The 25,258-nt window shown below is 32.4% G+C and overlaps 2 long non-coding RNA genes across 2 annotated transcripts; one reads left to right on the top strand and one right to left on the bottom strand.

The window, feature by feature from the left end:
- Positions 1 to 7,678: 7,678 nt before the first annotated feature.
- LOC134278581 (uncharacterized) lies at positions 7,679 to 8,940 on the bottom strand. Its single transcript, XR_009994473.1, has 4 exons — positions 8,838 to 8,940; positions 8,190 to 8,222; positions 7,801 to 7,860; positions 7,679 to 7,720 (listed from the first exon to the last, which is right to left on the bottom strand). It is a non-coding gene; the product is annotated as an uncharacterized LOC134278581 (long non-coding RNA).
- A 2,961-nt stretch (positions 8,941 to 11,901) lies between these two features.
- Positions 11,902 to 12,647, top strand: LOC134278580 (uncharacterized). The gene is made up of 3 exons (XR_009994472.1): positions 11,902 to 11,996; positions 12,480 to 12,521; positions 12,621 to 12,647. It is a non-coding gene; the product is annotated as an uncharacterized LOC134278580 (long non-coding RNA).
- The last annotated feature ends 12,611 nt before the right edge of the window (positions 12,648 to 25,258 follow it).

Genomic DNA, 25,258 nt, shown 5'->3' with positions numbered 1-25,258 from the left:
AATCCGTTCATACGACAAAAATTGCACACGTGAGTAAATTTACTTATGTGTAAAATATACTGAGGTATGTAAATCATGTCGTATGAATGGGGTATTAGAAAACAATGGTCAGAAATTTTGGAGCCTGACTCACTTGGAGAAAAACATTAGTTGCCATAGTAACTTAAATGGAGAATGTTGATACTTCTGAATCAAAACAATAATTTTTACTATCTGCCGATTAAAATGATATATAAAATAAACATGTAGCTTTTGTTGTTTTTTATCTTTCTCTGTTAAGATGTGTGGCATATATTGTGAAACACCCTGTATAATAATATTTGTTTTATGAATGTAATATTTATTCAGCCATGCCGCAAAAATGCATAAAACTCATGTTTTATTTTTTATCATCCTATTCACACCACGGTTTATTAACTGGACACCGGGAAGCGATAGTATTGTTATAGAGAGTGTATCTACGGCCAATTCAATGGGTCAGTGTCCTTTTGACACTGATAGACTCAAATAAAATCAAACAATTATTTTATTGATGAATCAGATTTATTCTATTATTATAATAACTGCATCACATTATTTTCAATTGAAAGTGTATCTAATCCATAGCACTGAGATTTGCAAATTCTGACCTATTATTCTGGCCACACGCCATGTCCAGGGGTCATGGTTTAAAAAATCTAAAATCTACACTTGAAATTACACCACGATGCTTCCACCACTCTTTCAGCTTTGGCCCAGTGGTCCTTGAGAAGGAGTTGAAAATGTGAAAAAGTTTATAGACAGACTGACAGACGGACGGGACATACGACGGGTGATTAGAAAAGCTCACTTAAGATTTCAGCTCAGGTTAGCCATCCAAATGACTAAAAATTTTGTGATGCATACATATTCAACCTAAAGAGGATATACTTCGCATATGTATACATGCTACAAAATTATATCTGAAGTATTTGATTGATAAAAACGTTTTCAATTTTCAGTGTTAATATTACTAATTTTTTTGTTAGTTATACTTATAGTTTGTTGAAGAATAAAAGGAATCAGTTGTATTGCACAAAGCAAAATTGTGAAAAATGAAAAACCTTTTATAATTACAAATTATAAATACTTCTGAAAAGAAGTATTTTTCAGATGATGGAAAACAATGCATATTATATTTCAGTTCTGTATTAACAGAGAAAAATACCACATACTATTCTTACATATTTGTTGGAATCCTTTGTCATCCAGTCCATTATTATCGATACGCAAGAGCATGTTCTACGTATAAACAATTTCTTAAACGAGGTAAGTTATTGACAAGCAAGTTGATGAAACAAGAATATCAACAGTCTCGTTTAAAGTCATCATTTCGTAAATTCTATAGTCGATACAATGACCTTGTCAGCAAATACAATTTATCATTGAATGAAATGCTGACTGACGTTTTTCATACCAATTGTTAGACCATTATTTATACACTGAATTGACCACGGATTTTTTCCGTTATTTCCTGATTATGACAACGAGCACACGGCGGGTGTGACCGGTCGGCAGGGGATGCTCACTCCTCCATGGCACCTGATCCCACCTCTGATGTTTCGGAGGTCCGTGTTTGCTCTGCTCTTATTTTGTATATTTGTTTAATGGACTTTGAGATTGAATACTGTTCGTTATTTCCATATCCTTCTTCAACTGGGGATAGTCAACTCATCTATATTCCATAATTCATGCATTCAGGTCATTGTTTGATGATTGAAATGTGTATTTTCCTTAAAGATTTTTTCAGCTATAATAAAACGCAACTACATGTATCGGGAAGGGGAGGCCAGCAAAATCACATCTACTGCAGTATATATGTTCCCGTTTGTTTTGATTTCAGTGTGTAACCGATAGCTATGAATCGAAATTAAACACAGGCAACACGTTGACATATTATTGTGATCTCACACAGTTTGTTATGACTGTGTTGGTCAATGATATTTCTCAATTTTGAACATAAAGCACGTAGGCGAAAGTGTTGATTATATCGAATATCTTAGTATATTCAAATCCCAAGTATAAAACAGAATAACCATTTTAAGTACATGTATATGGGGAAAAAGAACAATGATTAAGCTTAATGGTCCCTTCAAACAATACAAATAAGGAACGGAGCAAACACAGATCTCTTTAATATTAGACAAAGGATTAGGTGCCATAAAGGTATAGCATCCCCTGCACACCTGTCAAAGTTGCGTAATCCTAAAATAACGGAACACTTCGTAGACAATTTATCAATAACCTAATACAATGAGTATGAAGAATGTGACTCAGAATTTAACTTGATAATATTTCCATTTCCAATTGTTTTCTCTATGATAAACACTACAAAAGTGTTTCTTGTTTATTTCATGATAATACCCTGTGGAATGTATATTTCTCTATTACTGAAAGGTCAGGTGTCAACCTTCATGTATATCACTGGCGTATAAATATACTCAAGAAAAAAAGATGTTTTAATTGTTTACTAAGTAATTTGATATGATATATATTTTTTTAACAAACAAAATAAATAATGAATTATGTTCGGCTCGAAAGCAAGTCACTTGTGCAACGCTGTCCACTATGACCAAGGCCTTGCGAGTCCGAGAACACCACTTCCGTAACAGCCACGTGGAGAAATTGACATTGCCACATGGATCTGCACGTACGCCATCATCTGATACAGACATCGTCCCTTAGTCATTACCATCCGACTTCTTAAGCAACTCAACTTCTTCTGCTATTATAACATCCATACAAATCGGTTTCCTGACCATGCTGACCAGCTCCCGTTTCAGCAACATTGCATTCATTATGGCGGCGGAGAAGTGACGTAGTGCTTATTTATGTTCGTGCTTCCGACAACCTAAATCTAGGTCACATATATAATTAAAGTCAACAAGATTACTTTGATCATTATTAAAAAAATTTTTGTCGTTTATTTTATAAATGTTGATATTTGACTACGGTAAATATAAAAAGTCAATAAATTTGTTTCGTTTTTGGAGACTATTTTTTATAGTAAAATTTGACGTCATGGGGCCTTGTGCATTTCAAATCTACTCAATTAGACGGTATTTCGATTTATTTTATGATGGTAATTTCAAGTAAATATGGAAATATAAGGAATCACTGTCTAGTTTTGAGAGTATGCCATGGACATCAACAATAGTGGCAAACATGGGATAATTTTAGCATAACGGGCTTCGCCCGTTATGCAAATTATCCCGTGTTTCCCACTATTGTTGATGCCCTAGCATACTCTCCTAACTAGACAGTGATTCCTTAAATATACCAAAACCTTTTTGCTTATCTATAAGACATTGTATTTTTAAAGATAATGATTGGTTATACTATAAAAGAAGAGTTTGCAGGTAGGTTAAGGTTACAACCAAATATTCTACTTGCCTATATGCTATGACGTCATAATAAGCTATATGACGTGATATTTAGATTCTGTCGTTCCTGGGCCTCTGTAGTTATCACAGGGGTTACATACCAAACCCTTGACGTCATAAATGTTTATCATGCAGTAGCAGAGTGAAAGTGAAAAGTAACGAAAATTGATGTGAACAAACACTAGAAATCGGAGTTTAAAAGCATTTAGAATGAATATCATGTGTGATTCTTGTGGGTATGAATAAGGTATGGTAATATATTTCAACAATGTCTTCTTAAAATTAAAGCAGCGAGTGTATTTACTTGCCGATAAGCCTTTCCTCTGTCGTTCGTAACAAAAAAGATGCAAAAGTTCAACACTACGCCGCATACACACTGCTCAACGCGTTATCGGCAACTCGGTTGTTATCGGACACTCGGTTGATCACAATTTTTTACAGGGTAGTAAATTATTTCAAATAAACTCTGTTAAAATAGAAACAGAGAATGTTCATTGTTATTTTTATAAACAGAAATGAATATGGATACAAAATAACGCCTCGATACGTATTAATATAGTATTTGTAAGCCTTGGGAAGGCTTAAAAAGTCAAATTTGTTATTTTTTAAAAGTTTTTCTCTAATTGGTATTACTGTAAATAGCTTTTTTCTTCAAAATCCTTATATTTACCTAGTGCTAATGATTGTCCACAGGAAGACATCGTCAGAATCTTGCAAATATGTTATTAAAGGACAAAAATTGCCCAATTTTAACTTTCAGTATGTTATCGGAAATACGGTTGAATAATTCAGTTTGTTATCGAAAACTTCGGTTTTGGTTATCGGAAACAAAGGTTGAGATAGATTAAGAAAAATATAAAGGAACGACGTACAGAAATCCACATGAAATCTAAATATATTAACTTTTGGTTATTATTTACCTCTTTTAAGAATATTTAACTTTTAAAAAATGCGCGTTTTTAGCATTTCTCACTGAATTCTGCATGATCTTGACCTGTTCTTATATATGGTATTAGTTTTACATTTCATTTCAAGTTACCGAGGTCGCCCGTGGTTAGAGTGTCTGCTTTAGAGTCGCCGAGTAAGGAGTCGATCCTTATACGTTGCTGGTGCGTATCCCACAAAAATTCTCCCCCCGTCCAAGAGTAATTGAAAACGCCAATCACTGACTGTAGAAAAGGTTAAACATATGAGGAACTGAAAATGAATCAACCAGCACCCGTTCTCCTACATAGGTAATTTTCGGGGTTGACGTCACAATCACAGGCACTCGTTTTGTATATGGGGCACCCCCACTTAAGCCACAATTGCTATAAATGTATTTGTAACAGTGACGTGATTCTGGGGATCATGGGGGGACTTGATTTTTTTAAAAAAAATACTGGAAAAAAGTAATAATAATGTAATTCTCAGTATATCATATTACAAAAGTAATTGTTATGATAAATTAAAGATATATATTTACGTCTGAAACCTCCTGAAGCTGGAGGTTCACTAGAATAGGAAACTTGAAAAAAAAAATGATTAAACAGTTAGATTAGTTCTATCATTTACATTATTAATCTTATTTATAACCATTCATATCAAAACAAACTTACGAACCTTACGGAGAGCCCTTGAAATAAATTTCAAAATTACTTCTAACACATTACGATTCCTTTTTTCAAGAATTTACAGATTATAATGGGCTTTTTCCAAACAATGTATGAAGCTAAAGGAAACTTTGTTACGTGCGTTTCCAATAACATACACCCTTCCAAAAACCGAAGTATCCGGCCATGTACATCAACCTTGTGAGGTATGTCCAGTGCACGATGTTTTTTCATATTGTCGACATCGCTGTAAGTAAACCAGTCCTCCTAATACACTATATAATACCATATTCAACATAACAATATTAGCTTTGTTTATCTCTCTATATATTACATTGTTTAACAATATAACGTCAACATCTTGTTAACATTGCCTTCCCCTTTTCTGTTGTTTACATCGTTCACATCGTCGACATGTTGGTCGATATCGAGTCGACATCGTATCAACAAGGCCCTTCTTTGTTCTTTTTCTTGTTTACATCGTTCACATCGTCGACATTGCAATGTTGGTCGATATCGAGTCGACACCGTGTCAACATTGCCCTTCTTATTTTTCTTGTTTACATTGTTTACATCGTCGACATTGCAATGTTTGTCGATATAGAGTCAACATCGTGTCAACATTGCCTATTTCTAAATTTTGTTTACATCGTTCACATCGTCGACATCGCAGTGCTAGCGCTTCATGTAAAATATGCCCACGTGCTAGTCTTAGTGATTCACACACCAATAACTCAACCTAAACTTAAAACATTCCTTATATTTTCATTTTACATGTTTGGAAGCAACTTAAATATGCTCAATATTTGAATTCCTTGCTGTCCTATATCACTGCAATTAAACTAACGTCGCTGCAGTTTTATTGCGATGTCAAGTTAATTAATGTACGTTTCTCCGTGTATATTTCTACGCTTGAGTATACAGGAAAATGGTTTTCAAATTATTTTCACAGTTGGCTTAATAGAAGAATACAGGGAAATGTGTATATGTAGAAATAATAACAATGTAGACGATGTAAATACGATATCGTATCAACATTGTCAACATTACGATGTAAACGCAATATCGAATCAACATTGTTTACATTGCGATGTCGACAATATCGAATTGATAAAGGGAACTGGACATGAATGAACCTTGTTGCCGATAACATGTTTTCAACTAACGAGACATTTTAAATGACTGTTTTCAAAACCTTAATTTGGATTTTTTAATCTCAATTTGCTGATCTAAAGGTATCTGATTGTCCATAGAATAAATATACCAGTTTGATAGAATAAATTAAATATGTATTCTACAAAAGTTAAAATGTGATGCTTAATCCGAATTTTTTTTATAAAATATTTTTGAGAGAGTTGTTGATCTTTTGATTCGGTCTGTGCTTCTGCTGCTGAGAGCATAATCAATTATCTGTCATAGATCACAAACTTTGTTTGCTGAAATTCAAATTGTTATTTTTTAAGATCCGAAAGCCTTGACCGCAGAATATCATGGAATTTCGTCTTTTTTAATCTATTGTTGAAATAGAAGGAAAATTTTTAACCTAGGTTTCCGATAACCTGCACCCTTGAAAAACCGAATTATCCGGCAACTTCAACCGTGTTTCCGATAACATGTTTTTGCCCAACGAAACATTTTAAATGTCCGTAAAATAAACCATAATTTGAATTTTGATATATGTCTTTTTATCTAAAGGTTTATGATTGTCCAATAAGTTAATAAATCACTTTGTTTTATAAAATAATTTGATTCTGACTTCTACAAAGATTAAAATATGTTGACATATTCATAAAATTTTATTTAATTTCATTTTAAAGAACTGTAGATCTCTTGAAAGAGCGTGATTTGGATCGTGCTTTTTACTGCTGAAAGTATTATCATTTATCTGCCAAAGATCACAAACTCTGTTTGCAGAAGTACACAATTATCATTAAATAAAGAAATTTAAAATCACCTACGTTTTCTATGCATTGTTTTTTCCTGCACCGAGTATCCGATAACAACCGAGTTGCCGATAACGCGTTGAGCAGTGTGATACCTTGAAACTTAATTTCTGTTTCTATCTAAAGTTATTATTCTTTTGTTGTTGGAAAGTGCTGCTAGAATCGTATGGGTTACGGGAATCGATGCATTTTTTTCGATGTTATGATCAAAATGTAAAAATTTTGGAAAAGTTTCGTCCAAAATTGTTGAATAATTATTTCAATAAGAGGACAGTAGGACTCTAGCAGCACTTTTCATGGTACAGAGATGTTTTAACATAACTATCAATATAAATTGGAACTAATTATCCCCGGGGTAGTGTTAAACTTTTCACTTTTTCATTAAGGCATATTTTCTAATTATAGACGCTACGTGGTGACTTCGTGTTGAAGTGCCTCCCTGTATTTTAAGTTCCATTGAAGTCTATAGAATAAATGATTATAGTAAAAGTTTATCCTTGACTTTTCCGATTTATTAGTGTTGCATAGTTATAAAAAAGTGTTAATTCGCCGAATTCCGATCCATGTGCTGCCTTAACAAACCTGCGTTGACAGACATGTACGGACAGACGACGTAGCAGTGTAAAATTAATAAACCATGACATTCTTTAGAAAATGTTGATTTAATATATGGAGATAACGAACAGTAACTCATTGATGAAATGCAATCTGTTAAGATTTATTAATTTTTAAAACACCAATGTTTTTCCACTTCTTCTTTTGTTTCGATTAAAAGTCTTTCTTCCTAAAAAAAAAACAGACTTATATTAAAAAATGAATAATTCTGATGGTATTTGCCAGGAATTCACAGTAAAATTTACTCACTTTTCTGATTTCAAATTACTTCATCCCAGCTCTCAATAATCTCTTCGCGAACTCCGCCTCCTGTGACAAATGTAATCACGCGTTAAATAGTTTACTGTGAAATCTTCGATGTTCGCAGGGGAACGGTGTTCGTGGATTTTGTAGTTCACCCTTATCCACGAATGTATATCCCCACGAACATTCCCTTTACAAACGTATTTATTTATTGTATCTTCTGTTTATATAAGTTGCCCACGAAATTATGTAGCCACGGACCAATAAAATTTTGTTTACCCACAAACAATGACCCCCACGAATTAGAATTATTCCACACTATGTGTTAAAAATATTTTGAACAATTATTTCTCAATCAAAAATTATTTTAAAAAAAATACATGAAAAAGACTTACTGTCATTTTTTCCACAAGGTCATTTTCATCTTCCTTTAAGCAAATAAAAGCTTCTTTAAATTAGTAAGCAAAATCAAATTTGAATGGAGATTCAATAAATTACAGTATGTTAAACATGACCATTTTCAATTTGACTGCACGGGGCTTTTCGAAGTTTCTTTTCGTGATGTTTTAAATTTTGAATTTACTAAAGGGAGGTTATCATGTTGTAAATCTTGTGTTTACCTCCTCTTAGTAAATTCAAAATTTACAACACAATGTTAATTCATGTATTCATGGGTGTGTCATTACCCCTTTCATATATGAATTAAGATATAAATAACAAAAAAACATTTCTTGAAAGGTCTTGTTCTGATAACGTATTTCAAGTGTATTTAATACGTCCATAGACATGGAAATATGTTGATAGAAGATTGAAATTCCAGTTAAATAAACATTTAATTGCGAACAAAATGGCCCTTTTGCACCTTTACATGTAAAATACCAGTCTGATTAATTGCAAAAGTGCAAGTATTGGGCATAAGAAAAATAAGAATTTCTAGAACAAACCAAATTGTGTATCTTTTTTCCGTAATTTAACATAGTTTGTCTGTCTACAATATCTCTCATTAATTTACATGAAAAATAAATATCTAAGTGAGCCTTTACCTTCAACATATCCAGAGAACGCTTATTGCAGTAGCAAAGTCCATTGTAGCAAGCGCACCATTTCTTCTTCTTTGCATCTGTTTCTTTCATCAGGCAAAATAGCATAGCAATGATAACGACACATGTCATAAACTTCATCTGAAAACATAAGAATATTTAAAAATGTCTTAAAACCATTTACTTAAACATGGATACAGGGGATAAAAGTTAATTTAAAAAAAAATGAAAAAAAATGTATGTTTTAATGTAAAGAAATGGAGAAACATAACACAAGAGATAGAAATGTACAATGCAACACGATTACATAACCAGACACATTAAAACAACGACAGGGAGAGGGGGAAAACCCTGATAAAATTGTTGTTGAATAAAATAAATATATTAAAAGAAAATATTACTGACGATAAGCGAATCGAATTCTTCTTTGCAAGCAATTTCAAACCAACGAAAATATAGAAGAACCTTGACAAAATTTATACCTGAAATTGATGAACAGCTGGTACCCCTCTTGCTATTGAATTCTGTCATTAAGAAGGAAAAATTAAACCATTGAAATCTGACAAAAGATATTTTTGTTTTTAAATCCTGAATTCTGTATTAAATTTCGTTACATTATATGTATATTTAGTATTCAAATATCTTAAAATCATGTAACCTAGCTAGCGTTGTTTTTGAGTTTAGTCACATCATGTTGGGGGCTTAGATTTTGAAATACAATGAGCAAACAAAATTCGCCCATTTATTTTTTTTTAAAACAACCCATTCGGTCAATTAACGAACCCCTTTTAGAAAATAATAAATGGACCACTAACATAACGTACAGTTCTTGAAACAATGGCATCGTAAAGGAGAGTATCCTTAGCTCATCTATAAACTAAAGCAGCATTCGGCATCGATCTTGAGGCAAATTACACCATTTCCGTTTCGTTCAGCACTAACCCAATCATTCACACACAAACAAACACACCCTCTCTCACACACACACAAACAAACAAATGCATACGATTACATTGCTGTATTTCTGTTGAGATGGGTAAAATGATTTTATCATTCCTTTTCACCAGTTAGAAAAGTACACCGTCTTTTTAGCATATTTACAAGTCCAAATTCTCTATCATGAAAATACCAGATCTTTTAAAAGGGCATCCATTCATACAGAGAGATGATTGATTGATCGTTTATTGTTTAACGTACCTCAAGAGAATTTTTTTTAATTCATATGGAGCATAATGGAAACGCTTGCATTTACTGTAGAACCAACTGCATAAAAATAAAAACACAACTTCGGTATTGAAGTGTTTTCAAAGTTTTTATGTCTGAAAATTTTTAATTCTGTTTCAGTATCAAAAGCAATGCACACTTTTTTTTTATTTTTAAATGCATCGCACTTCTGATAAAATAAATTAAACAATGAATAAAATAGATGGAGATAACAAACAATGCCCAAGCTTTAGAGTTCAATAACTAATTATACAATACAAATTAGGTGAAGACCTAAAATGGACCTTCAAAACCTCAGATGTTGGATCATGTGCCATGGAGTTAGCATCCCCTGCCGACAGGTAATGCCCACCATGTGTTCCGCATTATGGTAGGAAAATAACAGAAAAATCCGTGCAAAGTTCGGTGTGTAATTAATGGCCTAACAGTATGAAAAACGTCTGTCAGCATTTGACTTCATAATAAATTATCTTTGATGATTAAGTCATTGTATCGACAACAAAACTCGCGAAATGATGACTGCAAACATCACGGGAAATTTTTAGCGGACAGTGTTTGAAAGAAAATGGATTTGTACCACACGTTTTAATAGTGATTGTTTTAATTAAATAGAATGCTATCATCATACTTCCTTATAAAAAAATAAATTGTAAAAGTTTTCATAGAAAATTGTATGATGGAAATACAAAATTTTTATCCCGGTAAGGTTTGAAGAACCGCTATGATTATATGAATGTATTCTGTATGCTTTTAAAGTCAAATTTGTTACATATTAATACAAAAAAAATCATTTTTAACTTGTAATACCGATGATGTGTCTAAAGAGTAAACATACATCTCGCCAATTAAAAGTCAGACTAATGCTGAATATAACATGTTGCAAAATAAAGTAAAGACGATAAGGCTTAAAGCAAACATATCTTTTATCAGATTACAGTAGTTTATACGTTTTCACTTCTCAGTTATACAGTTCAATAGCAGAAGAGTAACCAGCTGTTCATACTTTTCAAGTATAAATTGAAAACAGTTCTGCCAAATTTTCATTGGTTTGAGTTGCTGACCAAGAAGAATTCAAATCGCAGATCGTAAGTGTAACAGACATATCGTTCTACTTTTCTTTAATTATCTTATTAGAAACAGTTCTTTTTTCTTCGTTCGTGTTTCAGTGTGTGGCTTTACGGAGGGGTTTCGTATCAGTTAAACATTTTTTTCTTTTTATCTGTTAAATATTTATTTTTAACTTCATTTTTTTCAATTTAAATACAAACAATTAAGTTTTTTCTATTTTCAAAAAGGAAAGTAAAAAATAAAACTTGAACATGCTTTTATTCACTGTGACCGTATACAGTAAAACACGGTTATAGCGAAGTTATATCTGTATAACGAATTCATATAACCATATATAGCGAATTTACAATATGCATGTTTTCCTTTAAGTGTTACTATCAAATATGTTAGGGAAGCAAATATTACAAAACATACCTTCGAAAACTAAGGTTTTATTATGAATTGAATTTTATATACAGACGCTGAGAGAATTATTCAAATTTTGAAATCTTTGAAAATTCGTTATAAAAGATGTAAAATGCATTATATTTAACCTCAACGGGACTCAAAATCAGTTCGCTATATCCGTAAATTCGTTATTTGTTATATCAGAGTTCGTTATAACCGTAAAATTTTACAAAGATTTGTTAAGAATGTTACTAGGACACAGAAACGCTTTGTTATATCTGTGAATTCGCATATAGGGGAATAGTTTAAGGTCCTTATTAAATAACCATCGCAATATATTTTCAGATGAAGTTTATTGCATGTGTCGTAATCTTTGCTATGCTGCTTTGCTTGATGAAAGAGACGGACGCTGAAAAGAAGCAATGGTGTGCTTGCTACAATGGATTTTGTTACTGCAGCAAGCGTTCTCTGGATATGTTAAAGGTAATCTTTATATGGTCATTTTCCATTCCAAAGAGAATATTTTTAAGTATGTTGTTTTGATAATTGAGGTCCATTGAATCCTAGCTTTAGGGAGGTCGAGTCTAATAATTTCTTTACTATATATTTTGATAACTTTTCTAGAATAAGTTTTTTTTTATTTTGTCGAAAAGATTCTTAAGATGAAATTATTGAATGTGCTCACGGATTATATGTACTACTTAAACCCAAAAGAAACTTTCAAAATTGCAAAATTATCCTGCTTGAAACGCACGATTTGACTTATTTGACGTAACAGATAAGATTTTATTGAAATTGAAAACAGAATTCTTAAAATGACCCACCCAGGAATGCATAAGAAAAATGCGAAAAGTCATGCAAAGTCAAATTTGAAATTGTCTCGTAAACTTCAGCGTGACTAACTGTATCTTTATTAAAATTTTAGTTTAACTTCTGAAGATAAAAAAATGTTTCATTTTTTAAAAGGAAGATGGAAGTGACCCGGTGGAAAAAATAAACCAAATGAGAGTAAGTCTACTTTATGTTCCTCTATATTTAAAACTGAAGAATGATTGTTTACAATATATTTGTACATAAAAACAATTATTACTTGTACATTTGTTACAGGAGGCGGATTTCAGGAAAAGATTCTTGAAAAGTGAGATGAAGCAATAGAAATACAAATGTGAGTTTAAATTTTATTAGCTTATTGTAAAAAATCAGCAGAGTTAATTGAATTTCTATAAACATTTTTTTTTTATTTTCAGAGAACGGAAATCATCAATTGAAATTGAGTGAGGAGGATTGAAATTTCATTTTTGAATTAAAACTTCTCTTGAATCCAGTAAAACTTTTGAAAATGCATTATATGGGTGGTTTGTTCTTAAGATGCAGTATGTAAATATAATTTGGTGTATGATAGAACATTTTCTCTCACCGAAAACAATCAGAAATGCACTAGGTTTTTTTCTGAAATACATTTAATAATTTTAGCTTGTCTCGCTATATAATGAGACTATAAATGACAAAACCTGACTACTTGTGAGCACATGTAAATACTTTTTATCGAACAAAGGTTTTATACAGATAAACGCCATTTATTTTTTATTTTCAGAAACAATAATTTTGAAAAGTGTTTACATATTGGATGATATAACAAGAGATACAATTTATTTAACTGTACGCATTAGTGAATAAATAGGGTTTAAATGTGTTTCATAACTCGATTCTTAGGTGATACATATAAAGTTTGTTAAAGAACACATACAATATTTATGTTGTAAGTATGGTTAATTTCTATAACGAAATAAATTATTGATGAGCATGTTAAGTGATAAGAATATCAACAATCTCGTTTTGAATCGTCATCTTTAAGTTCTATGGTCGATACAATGACCTTCACAACACTTACAATTTATCACTAAATTAATTCAAATGCAGACTATTGTTTTTAACACGAACTGTAAGGTCCTTACTTACACATTGAATAAATCATTATTTCCTGATCATGACAAGAAGCATATGGATGGTGTGAAGGTTCGATAGGGATGCTAACTCTTTCATGGTACCTGATCCCACCTCTAGTGTTTTGGAGCTCCGTGATTGCTCTGTTCTTTCTTTGTATATCAAACTTCCTGAGATTTAAAAAAAATTAAAAAGAAATATTTTGTATTTGATCGACATTGCGTAAATTGAATTAAATTAAAAGAAATTTCGTAAAGGACATTTGCTCTACTGCACCGATTGTAAATAAAAGAAAAGACGAAGAAAAAAAGCACTCTGACTTGAAGCTTTGTCAACAGCAATAAAAGAAAAAAACGTGACCCTTGGTACCGTATAACTATACAATTACTGCTGTTTTGAAGTCAAGTCAATACGATGATTTAGCCACCAAAGTGTTTCAATATTAATAGAGCTGGAAGGGCGAGGGGAATATTGCTTTTCAAAAGTGGCGAAATCCTTGAATTCGCCTTATAAATAACAGTAAGTGATATAAAAAATCACTCAAAAAGAGACGCTACTACATGTATATACATGTACGAGCAAAAATATTTGACCATTACAATGCACTGAGGGCCATTGAGAAGTGGGGAATTTTTTGTAGCCTAACGCCTACTTCGACACGGGACGTTGGTTTTCTCATCCGAAGGATACGAATTTTCATTTAAAAGAACAAGATCTACTTATTTTCATCGAAAAAAGTAAGTGGCATCCAAGATTCGAACTTGCAGATCAAGCACTAAACAGACTGAACAACCGTGACGGTGTTACAGCACGAAAAAGCAAGGACCTTATGGTCGATAAAAGATGGCTTAATTTCAAGATCTAGTATATGACTTTTGTCTATTTTTTTACACAATACATTCAATATGACTTTATTATTAATGCAAACTTTCTTTTTCCCTTACCTATTGGATCTGGGAGTTTTATGTAGAAAATAAAGTATTTTCATGGAGTTCAGTTTGAAAAGGAATACCGACACCTATATTAAATTTGATATCATTTAAAGATGAAACCAACAACATACAAGTTATCGTTTTCTGTGAGATTGTAGGCAATCTGAATGCATGTGCCTTGTTTGATATAAAAAAAATTCCATATTCATTCCATATTGATTTTTCATTGCATGATTATGAGAGTTTAAATATGATTGTTTACCTTTACGTTATACCTCGAAACACAATTTTTTGCTAAACATAAGTTATAAAGCATCATTAAAGGAACTTATTTCCCAAGTTTGTTAGATCTGCAGGGACCTTTTTTTTACTAGATCTATACCCTTATAATGATATGAAGAAATTAATTTCTCTATACCCAAATTAAGCTATCTTTAAACTAGTGTTGTCAAATCGGTTGTGTTGTCAAATCGGTGGAAAATCAGATTTTATTGATCAATTAAACCCTAGTTTCTAAATGCTTAATGTAAAACGTCTAAAAAACATGAAGACGTCTTCAAACACATTCACCTGTCTTTAATTAAGTCTTGAAACTAAGATTTTAAGTTATAATGATATTTCAATATAGATCATACAAAATAATAGTAGATTCATAATTTTGTTTCACTAATTCTAATCATTATGGTACTTCAATTCTTTAAACTAAGTTGTTAAAATTAAATCTTATTTCAATATTGTTTCGCTGATTCTTAGGGTTTTTTTTTTTTTTTGTTTTGTTTTATTTCTTTGGAAAGACGAGGATTTAAAATCCAGCTTCTGCAAGATATAATTCCGTAACGTTTATATTTTTTTCGGGGGCGGGTGTTAAACTTGCTACAAATTAATATTTTAAACTTTACGTTATTTTTTGGTCTTTTTGGAGTGAAAGCCAAGCTTCTCTGTGGAATTTTTATGATGATTTGAAAAATTTTTTTTTTTGCTGAAAAATACTTTTAAACATGATATTCTACATACTGAATAAAACGAATTTCGATAGGTAGTTACATTGTAAACATTGCTTGGTTCCTGACATGAGTACTTGCTGGAAGTCATTTCTTTGAATAAAGAAATGCTTGATAGTGATAGATACACATTGGCTAAATTGCCAATAATTGAATTCATTGTTAACAATTTAATTACTGTAAAAGAACACATTACGTTGGTTCAAATGTTCAAAGAAGAAGCTCTTGGTTCTTGAGGATTTGATTCGTGGATGACGAATTATTAAGTAGTTTAGTATGTAGCATGTTGCATTTCTTGGACATGAATTCGTTGATTTCTTCATTTACGAAAACACCCAAAATTGAACGTGAATTCGTGATTTTACGGCAGGCAATAGGTAGCTTACGTCACAGTTTCGTATCCCATTACAGAACATGGAGACCCGTCCTTCTGATAAGACTATATAAACTGAGGTCCTGTGTAACAGTGGATGTTAATGCTGACAAGAAAATATCCTGCACAGCTGAATCGCCCTGACTGCCGACTATAGGTCAAAATTTTGCATCACTCTACCAATGTTTAAGTCTACGTGTGAGGGAAAATGTATGTAGAGGAATATTAAACAACAACAAACAAAAAACCTTCTCTAATTGACCATCTACTCATTCCTTTGCAATGAACTTTGCTCTAGTCTTTCAATCTTATTTGTTTGTGAATTATACCAAATAAGAAATGTTTTCTTTACCTCTAAGCTCAAAACACAATACAGAAGTTTTCTAACAGAATTATCATTTTATTTTTGTTTGCAATTTATCTAAATGATTTTTTTCATTTCAACCCTAACATTTTTTTTTTTCTTTAACCTGTTTATCTGATTTTTTTTCCAGAAACAAAACAATCAACAGTGGATCATTTAAACATGTTTAATAAGAAAATAACAGATATTAACTTTTATCATTATCACAAGAGAGAGAGAGAGAGAGAGAGAGAGAGAGAGAGAGAGAGAGAGAGAGAGAGAGAGAGAGAGAGAGAGAGAAAGAGAGAGAGAGAGAGATTTCGTAAATGGAAAAAAAACCCTACATAAACAAATACATGGGCGCAAACATTTTGGACACTTAACGTTGTGTGGAGGAGAAAATACTAGCTGGCGCGTGGTTGGTCAATAAGAGAAAAGACTTGTAATGTATTTGACAAGTGAAATAAAGTTGATAAAAATTTCATATCAAGACTTGGGTTTCTTTGAGGTATATAGGAGTTACAGGTAAAAATTTGAAGGGAGGTATGCACTTTGGTTAGAGATTTTCATTTGGTGTCAAACGCATCTAGTTGTAAACAAATGGAAATTGAAAGTAAAAGTGCAACGGCACGGTATATTTTTCTGGCATTTTTTTGTTTTCCAATATCTCGAACTTTCACGACAAAAAGGTCATTTGCGCGAAATTCAATATATGTATCTGTGAGAAGGGCTAAAGTTTGTATGGGAGTCTATGGGAAAACATTTGGTGGTGTTTGTCCTATATCGATTGTTTTATTCCTCTGTTGCTGGATCATCCAAGTGGTCGTCATTTATCTGAACAAAAAAATGTTACATATTAAAAAAAAACATTGTATTTAAAATGTTTGAATGAAAATTCACATTGATTGTTGATGTACGTTTTGTTGCAAATTATATATTGTGGTAAATGACTTACTCGTTTAAATGCTACTCTTAGCATTTCAGCGGGGTTATACACAGTTATCTGAAATATGAAGAAATATTTTTTGTTTATACAATTATGACATAAAGAATCTGCAGCCAAAAATTAATTCATTAAATTATACATGATAATTCAGATTTTCTGATATTTTACAACGTTGGATACAGTACGTACAGATTGTTCAATACAATAAAAAAATTCGTGGATGAAAGAGTTTATCATGATAACTTAATTGTTTCCTATTACACATAAATTAAAGATTAACAGTTCAGTAATCTTCATAGCTTCTTAAATGTACATACTTTGACTGCATACTTCCATAAAATCAATTAACAGAATTGTATCATATTAAAAGAAGTTTTTGGTTTGATATTCATTTCGATTAAAAACAGAATAAAACAACCGGAAGTCAAAGGCATGAAAAACTCTCATCGATGAGACATGCAATTAATGTATTCCTTCATATCTTGCTAAACGATGAAATATGATATGCACAGTGAATTTATTTTACAATTGCCTCTATAGTGAATATTTTAGTACAAGAAATTTAGAAATAAGTAAATAAATATTATTCTCCTTTTATTACTTAGAACTGTAGTATAAATACGTTTTTTTTACATCGGGCCCGGGGTTGGTTTACTTGATTACAGGTTACCTATTTTTAGCGCCTTTCTTCTACCCGACACTGACGAGCATAGACGCACATCCGTCCCTCTCTGGTGTCTTCGGGGTTTGAGGCCAGTCTCTTACCCTTGGTAAGCCTGATTATATTTAGTATATAGAGATATACAACATTGGCGACGAGGATAATTCGGCTATATATATATATTTTTTCTGATCAGGTAAAATTTACATTGATTACCGTAGTCACTCAGCCACTGGCGCCAAATTCAAAACAAAACACAATTCGATTTTTCGTTCTTTACTGATTCTTTTTGTTTTCACAATTTTTTTTCATTTTACAATCACTGGTTGTTTACACAACTAATATTTTTTTTGTTTTCTTGGTATTTTTTTTCTCTTACAATGGGTTCAATCAATTTGCAAACAGCTTCTGAATTTGAAATGTCAAAGATCTTAGATCAACGTACCATTACTGATGCTATAGGAATTAGAAAACGATACGAGTTAAATACAAATATCATATGTAAATGTACAGATGTGTCAGAGAAACAATGGTAAAAATGGGAAGACAATGGAGTAGTGTCTTTTGGGGGTGCTACTAGTTTAGAATCCGACGTATTCTATGGCATGAGAGATCATGATACTAGTATGAAAGAGTTGAGGACAGGAAGAGCAGTTGCAATTAGAGAGAGAGAGAGAAGAAAGAAAGCAAAGTTTGCTTTGGAACAAGAAACACAACAGAAAAATTGGTTAAGTGCTATGCCACCAGATAGCATTTACACAAGAAAACACTCTGACAATAAACAATCAGACACAAAACAAAACAGAAAAAACAAAAATCAAGAAAGCAAAGACACACATATTTATTCAAGATCAAGCATGTTTGACAGTACACATGATGACAACACAAGAGGTAGGAAGCATCACAGAAAACCATGATATCAGTCCTCTTCTTCCTCCTCATCTTCACGATCATCTTCTTTTTCTCCCTCTAGTAGTGACTCTGACTATGACAGACGCCATCGCAGACACAGACAAAAAAGTCGCAGTCCACCATCAAAATTACACACATTTAGTGGTGACGGAAAGATCAGATGGGACACGTTCATCACACAATTTGAAAAGATAGCTGACAGACATGATTGGGAAAATAAGAAACGTACTGACAAATTGTTTACTAGTTTAGAGGAGGAATCCTTAGAATATGTCTGTAAACTTGATCTAGATAACTACAGAAAGATCAAAAAAGAAATGAGTAGGAGGTTCATTACTAAAGAAAACCCAATCTCAGCTAGACGCAAGCTGCAGTACATGCACTACTGAACGAAAAAAGTGCTGAGAATCCCAAAGAAGAAGGTACGGTTTAAGCTTTATAGTGCCCTAAAAATTTAATGTTCTTAAAAGTTATGAAATTGGCTTTAACAATAGTTGAGTAGATGATTATGATAAAACATTAAAGAATATGGCATAAAGAAGAGCCTTCCTTGAAATATGACGTCATTAATTTGGTACATTTTTAAGTTTAATGCAGAAAAGCTTCAAAATGACTCATTTTTCTGCTAATTTTCCTTTAGAAAATAGTGTCTGCCACCGTCGCCCACTTTAATTTTTGGATATATTATGCAAACGGCTATGAAAAATCAAATATCTCAAAATCTTTGCGGGCGACGGTGGCAGAGTATGTTTTCTGAAAGAAATTCACTGAAAAATGAGACCTTCTGCAACTTTTTCAGAAAAAAACGGGAAAATGCACAAGTTAATGACGTCACAATTGGCATTTAGGAGGTCATAAGAGAAAAACCATTTGTGTTTTCTTACTGCAGAAAATTCCTATGATTCAGAAAAAAATGATTTTAATTTCTTATATCATTTTCATATTTTAGAAAAATATAGGGCTTTATTTGTATTGAAACTGTACCTTCTTCTTTTACTGATAATGTTTGATAATTACTGATACGGTGCTGTTCTTGCTGATAATTGCTGATATTTACTGTTATTATTACTGTTGTTGCTGATAATTTTAGTTGTTGCTGAGAAATACTGATAATTACTGTCGACTTTACTGTTGAGTCTGATAAATACTGATAAATACTGTTGTGCTGTCGTTGATGAGATTTACTGATAATTACTGTGGCCACCTTTTTTCAAGCTGGGAAGGAGCTAAAACAGAATTAATGGTTATAAAAACCTTCAATTATTACCTTCTATTATTTAAATAATCATGACGACATTTCCTTATTTCTTTTTAAATGTTCTACTAATGACAAAAAATTAAAACTGAAGATATAATTTATAAAATTTTCTGTTATTAAAAAAAAGAACATAAGACCATGCATCTTTTAAAAAGTAAATTTCATCTATTCAGACTCTAAAATAGGATAGGGAGGTCAATGATGTTTATTAATCAATAATAAGAAATAATTCTTAGTGGATGGGAAAAAATTCGGGATAAAATATGTTTCCTGCATATCCTGTAGAAAAGCTTGATTCATACCGTTTTCACTCGGTCAACTGGTCAAGAGAGGACATCGTTCGCTTTTTAAATACCACCTTTAATACAGTTTTTTTTTTTCCTAAAAGATTTTTAAAAATATTTTACGTGTGAAGTTTCCCGGTCTCTTATTGTAAATTATTTTTAATTTTCTCAAAATTAAAAAACTGTATCTTTTTTAAAAATTATGTAATATAGAGATAAAAACGGGCGAATAATTATCATGATTATGTTCAATATGAAGGCAGAGCTTTCTTTTCATTTAATTATTTTGAGCTTTATTTATTTATCTATTTATTTATTTATGCACGTAATGTAAGTGTTTGTAAATCGGCCAAGAATATAACTTTTCTGCATGCACATGTCTTGTACATTGTTTACACACCACATGTGCAACCAGTAGATGGGGCTGATTAAAATTTAGTGGTCATAATCCCTAGTGCCGGTATACATGTTAGTGCAGAGGTACACAGGTTTTTAAACATAAAATTTTTATATAAATGATATATTAATTTTCATGACACAAAACATTTTCATTCATTATGTTTTAAAATTTCATTGTTTTTTTTAAATTCAATTTTATGAAATGAGAAATAAAATATGAGATCTAGTGTAATCTATTATTTTGATAATAAAAATTAATGATCAAATTGATCGATTTTAATTTTAGATGATCAAATTGGTTTTCATTGATCAGAAATTGATGATCAACCTGCGATTTGGCTGTGTTGTGTACATGTCAACATTTAATTGACAATTTCTGTTTGCAATGGTATTTAACAAAACCTATAGACAAAAAATTAAGACAGCTATTAACAAATTTCAGGTTATCTAATCACATATAATAATATTGAAACAGGTCGACACCATAACGTACCTAAACATAATAGATTATGTACATGTTGTAATCTCCATGATATAGAAGATGAATTTCATTTTATTTTGAAATGTCCATTGTATATTGATATAAGAAAGAAATTTTTGAAAAGTATTATTATACTAGGCCTAGTGTCTTTAAACTAATTCAGCAGTTAAGTTCTCATAATATTCAAGATCTCGTAAATTTGGGCAAATTTTTTAACGCAGCAACAATGTTAAGAAAAAATAAAATTTGATGTAAAGAATTATACCCATGAATGTGTTTTTTACGTTCACTCTCTCTGTATGTTTTTTTTTTCCCTTTTTGTCATGTTTGTTGTATAACTCTGATGAGCCAGTTGGCTTAAAGAAATAAAGAAAATGAAACTTATTTTTTCAGGATCCGATCGTATCTGAATTTCCAAGGCCAGTTATTAATAATCTTTTATTCATTGATAATTAAGTTTAAAAGATAGGTTTTAGCCAAGTATGTCGATTATTTCTAGATCCGGCTATTTATTAGAATTTTATTAATATTACGAACGAACGTAACCCAAAACGGGGATCAGTCATTGTAATCTATTGTATTCACGGTTAGATTATTGAATTCTTTGATTCTATTGGGCTTTTATTGGGATATAATCCCCACAAGATACCTCAAGTCCACGTCTTTTCTTAGTCGCTACCGTGACGCTTCAATACTTTTCAATGGACATTTAAACGAGAAAAGGGGTTCGAGAAGGGAAATAAAAGGAAAATTTAAAAAATGTCATTCTGTGGCATGGAATAAAAAAATAGTTTATCCTGATTTAGTAGGGGTCGAAAGGGTTGGGGGGTACTTTACAAAGGGCGGTCGTGACAATAAGGAGTTATGCTCTAAAATTAAATTGCAAAAACCCAACAACTTTAAATTAAAACTTTAAAGAAAAATAAAATTAATACGGCTTTTATACACAGGTAATATAGCCATATCATACATCCAGGGGGATGTCCGTTCGTAATTTGTCTTTTGATAAAGCTTCTTCTTACGAACATATATCTTAAAAATCTTGATATAATTCTCACGGGTTCTAGTGGACTGGACCCCCCTCCCCCCTCTTTAACATCCCAGACCCAAAGCTTTTTTTTATTTCACTGTAAAAGCTCAAAGGCTTTTCGAGATATTGCTCGAAACAAAAGTGTAACAGACGGAAAGAATTATAAGACTAACGGGCAGACCGAAAAAATTACTTATCCTGCTTTATGGGGGGAGGGCGCAAAAATGGAAGTTTATTGAATTGTTTTTGAAATAATTTAAGATATTCGAGAGCAAGTTCCATATTAGCATGTTTTATGGCCATAATATTTTGAACCCCCTCCTTCATAAATTTAAATTGCGGGGGGACTCAATATTTTATGGCCATAATATTTTGAACCCCCTCCCTCTTAAATTTAAAGGGCAGGGGGACTCATATTTTATGGCCATAATATTTTGACCCCCCCCCCCTCATAAATTAAATGGACAGGGGGACTCGATATTTTATGGCCATAATATTTTGAACCCCCGCACTCTAAAATTAAAAGGGTAGGGGGACTCGATATTTTATGGCCATAATATTTTGAACCCCTCTCAATCATAAATTAAATGGACAGGGGGACTCGATATTTTATGGCCATAATATTTTGAACCCCCTCCCTCTTAAATTAAAAGGGCAGGGGGACTCAATATTTAATGGCCATAATATTTTGAACCCCCTCCTTGTATAGTTAAATGGGCAAGGGGACTCAATATTTTATGGCCATAATATTTTGAACCCCCTCCCACTTAAATTTAAAGGGCAGGGGGACTCATATTTTATGGCCATAATATTTTGACCCCCCCCCCTCATAAATTAAATGGACAGGGGGACTCGATATTTTATGGCCATAATATTTTGAACCCCCTCCCTCTTAAATTTAAAGGGTAGGGGGACTCGATATTTTATGGCCATAATATTTTGAACCCCTCTCAATCATAAATTAAATGGACAGGGGGACTCGATATTTTATGGCCATAATATTTTGAACCCCCTCCCTCTTAAATTAAAAGGGCAGGGGGACTCAATATTTAATGGCCATAATATTTTGAACCCCCTCCCTGTATAATTAAATGGGCAAGGGGACTCAATATTTTATGGCCATAATATTTTGAACCCCCTCCCACTTAAATTTAAAGGGCAGGGGGACTTAATATTTTATGGCCATAATATTTGGAACCCCCTCCCTCTTTGATTTAAAGGGCAGGGCGACTCAATATTTTATGGCCATAATATTTTGAACCCCCTCCCTGTAAAATTAAATGGGCAGGGGGACTCGATATTTTATGGCCATAATATTTTGAACCCCCTCCCTCTTCAATTTAAAGGCAGGGGACTCAATATTTTATGGCCATAATATTTGGAACCCCCTCCCTCATCAATTAAAAGGACAGGGGGACTCAATATTTATGGCCATACTATTTTGAACCCACTCCCTTATAAATTAATTGGACAGGGAGACTCGATATTTTATGGCCATTATATTTTGAACCCCCTCCCTCTTAAATTAAAAGGACAGGGGGGTTCAATATTTTATGGCCATAATATTTTGAACCCCGGGTTCAATATTTTAAAGGGGGGTTCAATATTTCGCAGCGATATTTTGAACCCGGGTTCAAAATATCGCAGGGTTCAATATATTATATGACACCGGTATATATTTGCATGCGCGGATCTAGAGGGAGGGGGGTCGGGGGTGGGGGTGGTGGTCAGGACCCCCCCCCCCTCTGGAATTTACAAGGTTCAAAAATGTATAATACTAAAGCAAGAAATAAGTTACATTGGGCCCCCTTGGAAAACGCTGACAACCCCTGGTAAACTTGAATATGTGTGAAATGGGTATGAAAAGTGAAAGATTTTAGGAAATAGAAGTCATAGACTAACACCCTCCCCCTTCCCACATGGAAAAAGTTTTTCCATTTTTTTTTTGTTTTGCTTGTCAAGAAATTCCTGGGATTGTTTTTTGTTTGACTGGGGTGGACCCCCCCCCCTGGAAAAAAAATTCTGGATCCGCGCCTTTATATGTATATTGGAGGTAGGTATGGGGAGGTTGTTTGTTCTACAAGCATTTGTGATGAGCACATGTTTGGACATACACACATGTACTTTTGAAGGATGCCATGGCAAGTAAGTGACAACTACGTTTTCATATTATTCCCACTTTTAAAAGTCCGTATATATTATTGCCGGTATTCTGGAATCAATCTTTTTTTTTTTTGTTTTACAACAGGATGGTGAATATATATTTTTCCTTACAAATTAAGCAAGTTATAATTTCGTTTATAGGTTTTATATGTATATTGGACCTTCGGTCAAAAGAACTGTGTGTGGTGAAAAGTATAAATTATATCTTCTAATTTTACATTTTGACAAATGAGCATAATTAACAAACAATGACATAGTTGAGCATAATTTTAAGACAAAGAAAAGAACATTTCTATGAACAATGCAACACCCTACATAAATGCTATTTTCAGCTTTTTGTTTTATAATCCACACATATAAACAGATATATATGTACATGTACACACGGGCGTATATAGGAACGAGGTTGAAGTCGATAAATAAACAGCGTAATACCGGTATTATAGAAAACTTATCTACTGTATACTTGTGCCCACTCATTAAAAAAAAATCTTTCATTTTGGCTTCTCTTGGAATTGTTTTGTAATGAATATAAACTTTTGGTTGTGCCCCCCCCCCCCCCCCAAACTGAATTTGCTTGCTTCAGGCCTGTTACATATTATACATTATATAAAATAAAAGCAGCCCAAGGTAATTTAGTTTAGTTCAGATCGCCATTTAATACATCATCTAAGAAGATACTGTCTACCATGAATGCTCGTTTATTTCTTTTAAGTGATATTTTAATAAATTTAAAAAAGAATACCTCTCTCTCTCTCTCTCTCCTTCTCTGTCAATACAAGACGCTACCTATTTACTTGATTGCACGGATTTATTTTTTTCAAGCTGTAAAAAGTAACATTTCCCATATGAAAAAGGCGCACACTACGAGTAGATTGTATAGGTTTAATCACTGACGCATAACAAACGTTTTTCCTAATCCGTGTAAAGTATTATGGTGTATTTTCTTTCATTTGTTCGCATCTTTAAAACATTGTAAGTGATCACAAAAAATGACATGAGCAATTTTCAAATACAA

This window comes from Saccostrea cucullata, unplaced genomic scaffold (genome assembly GCF_032062105.1).
Source record: "Saccostrea cucullata isolate Sc308-1 unplaced genomic scaffold, CSIRO_AGI_Scuc_v1 ctg6392, whole genome shotgun sequence".
In the NCBI taxonomy this organism is placed as follows: domain Eukaryota; kingdom Metazoa; phylum Mollusca; class Bivalvia; order Ostreida; family Ostreidae; genus Saccostrea; species Saccostrea cuccullata.
Note: the sequence above shows the minus strand (reverse complement) of the source record. Positions and strands in the feature narration are given on the sequence as shown.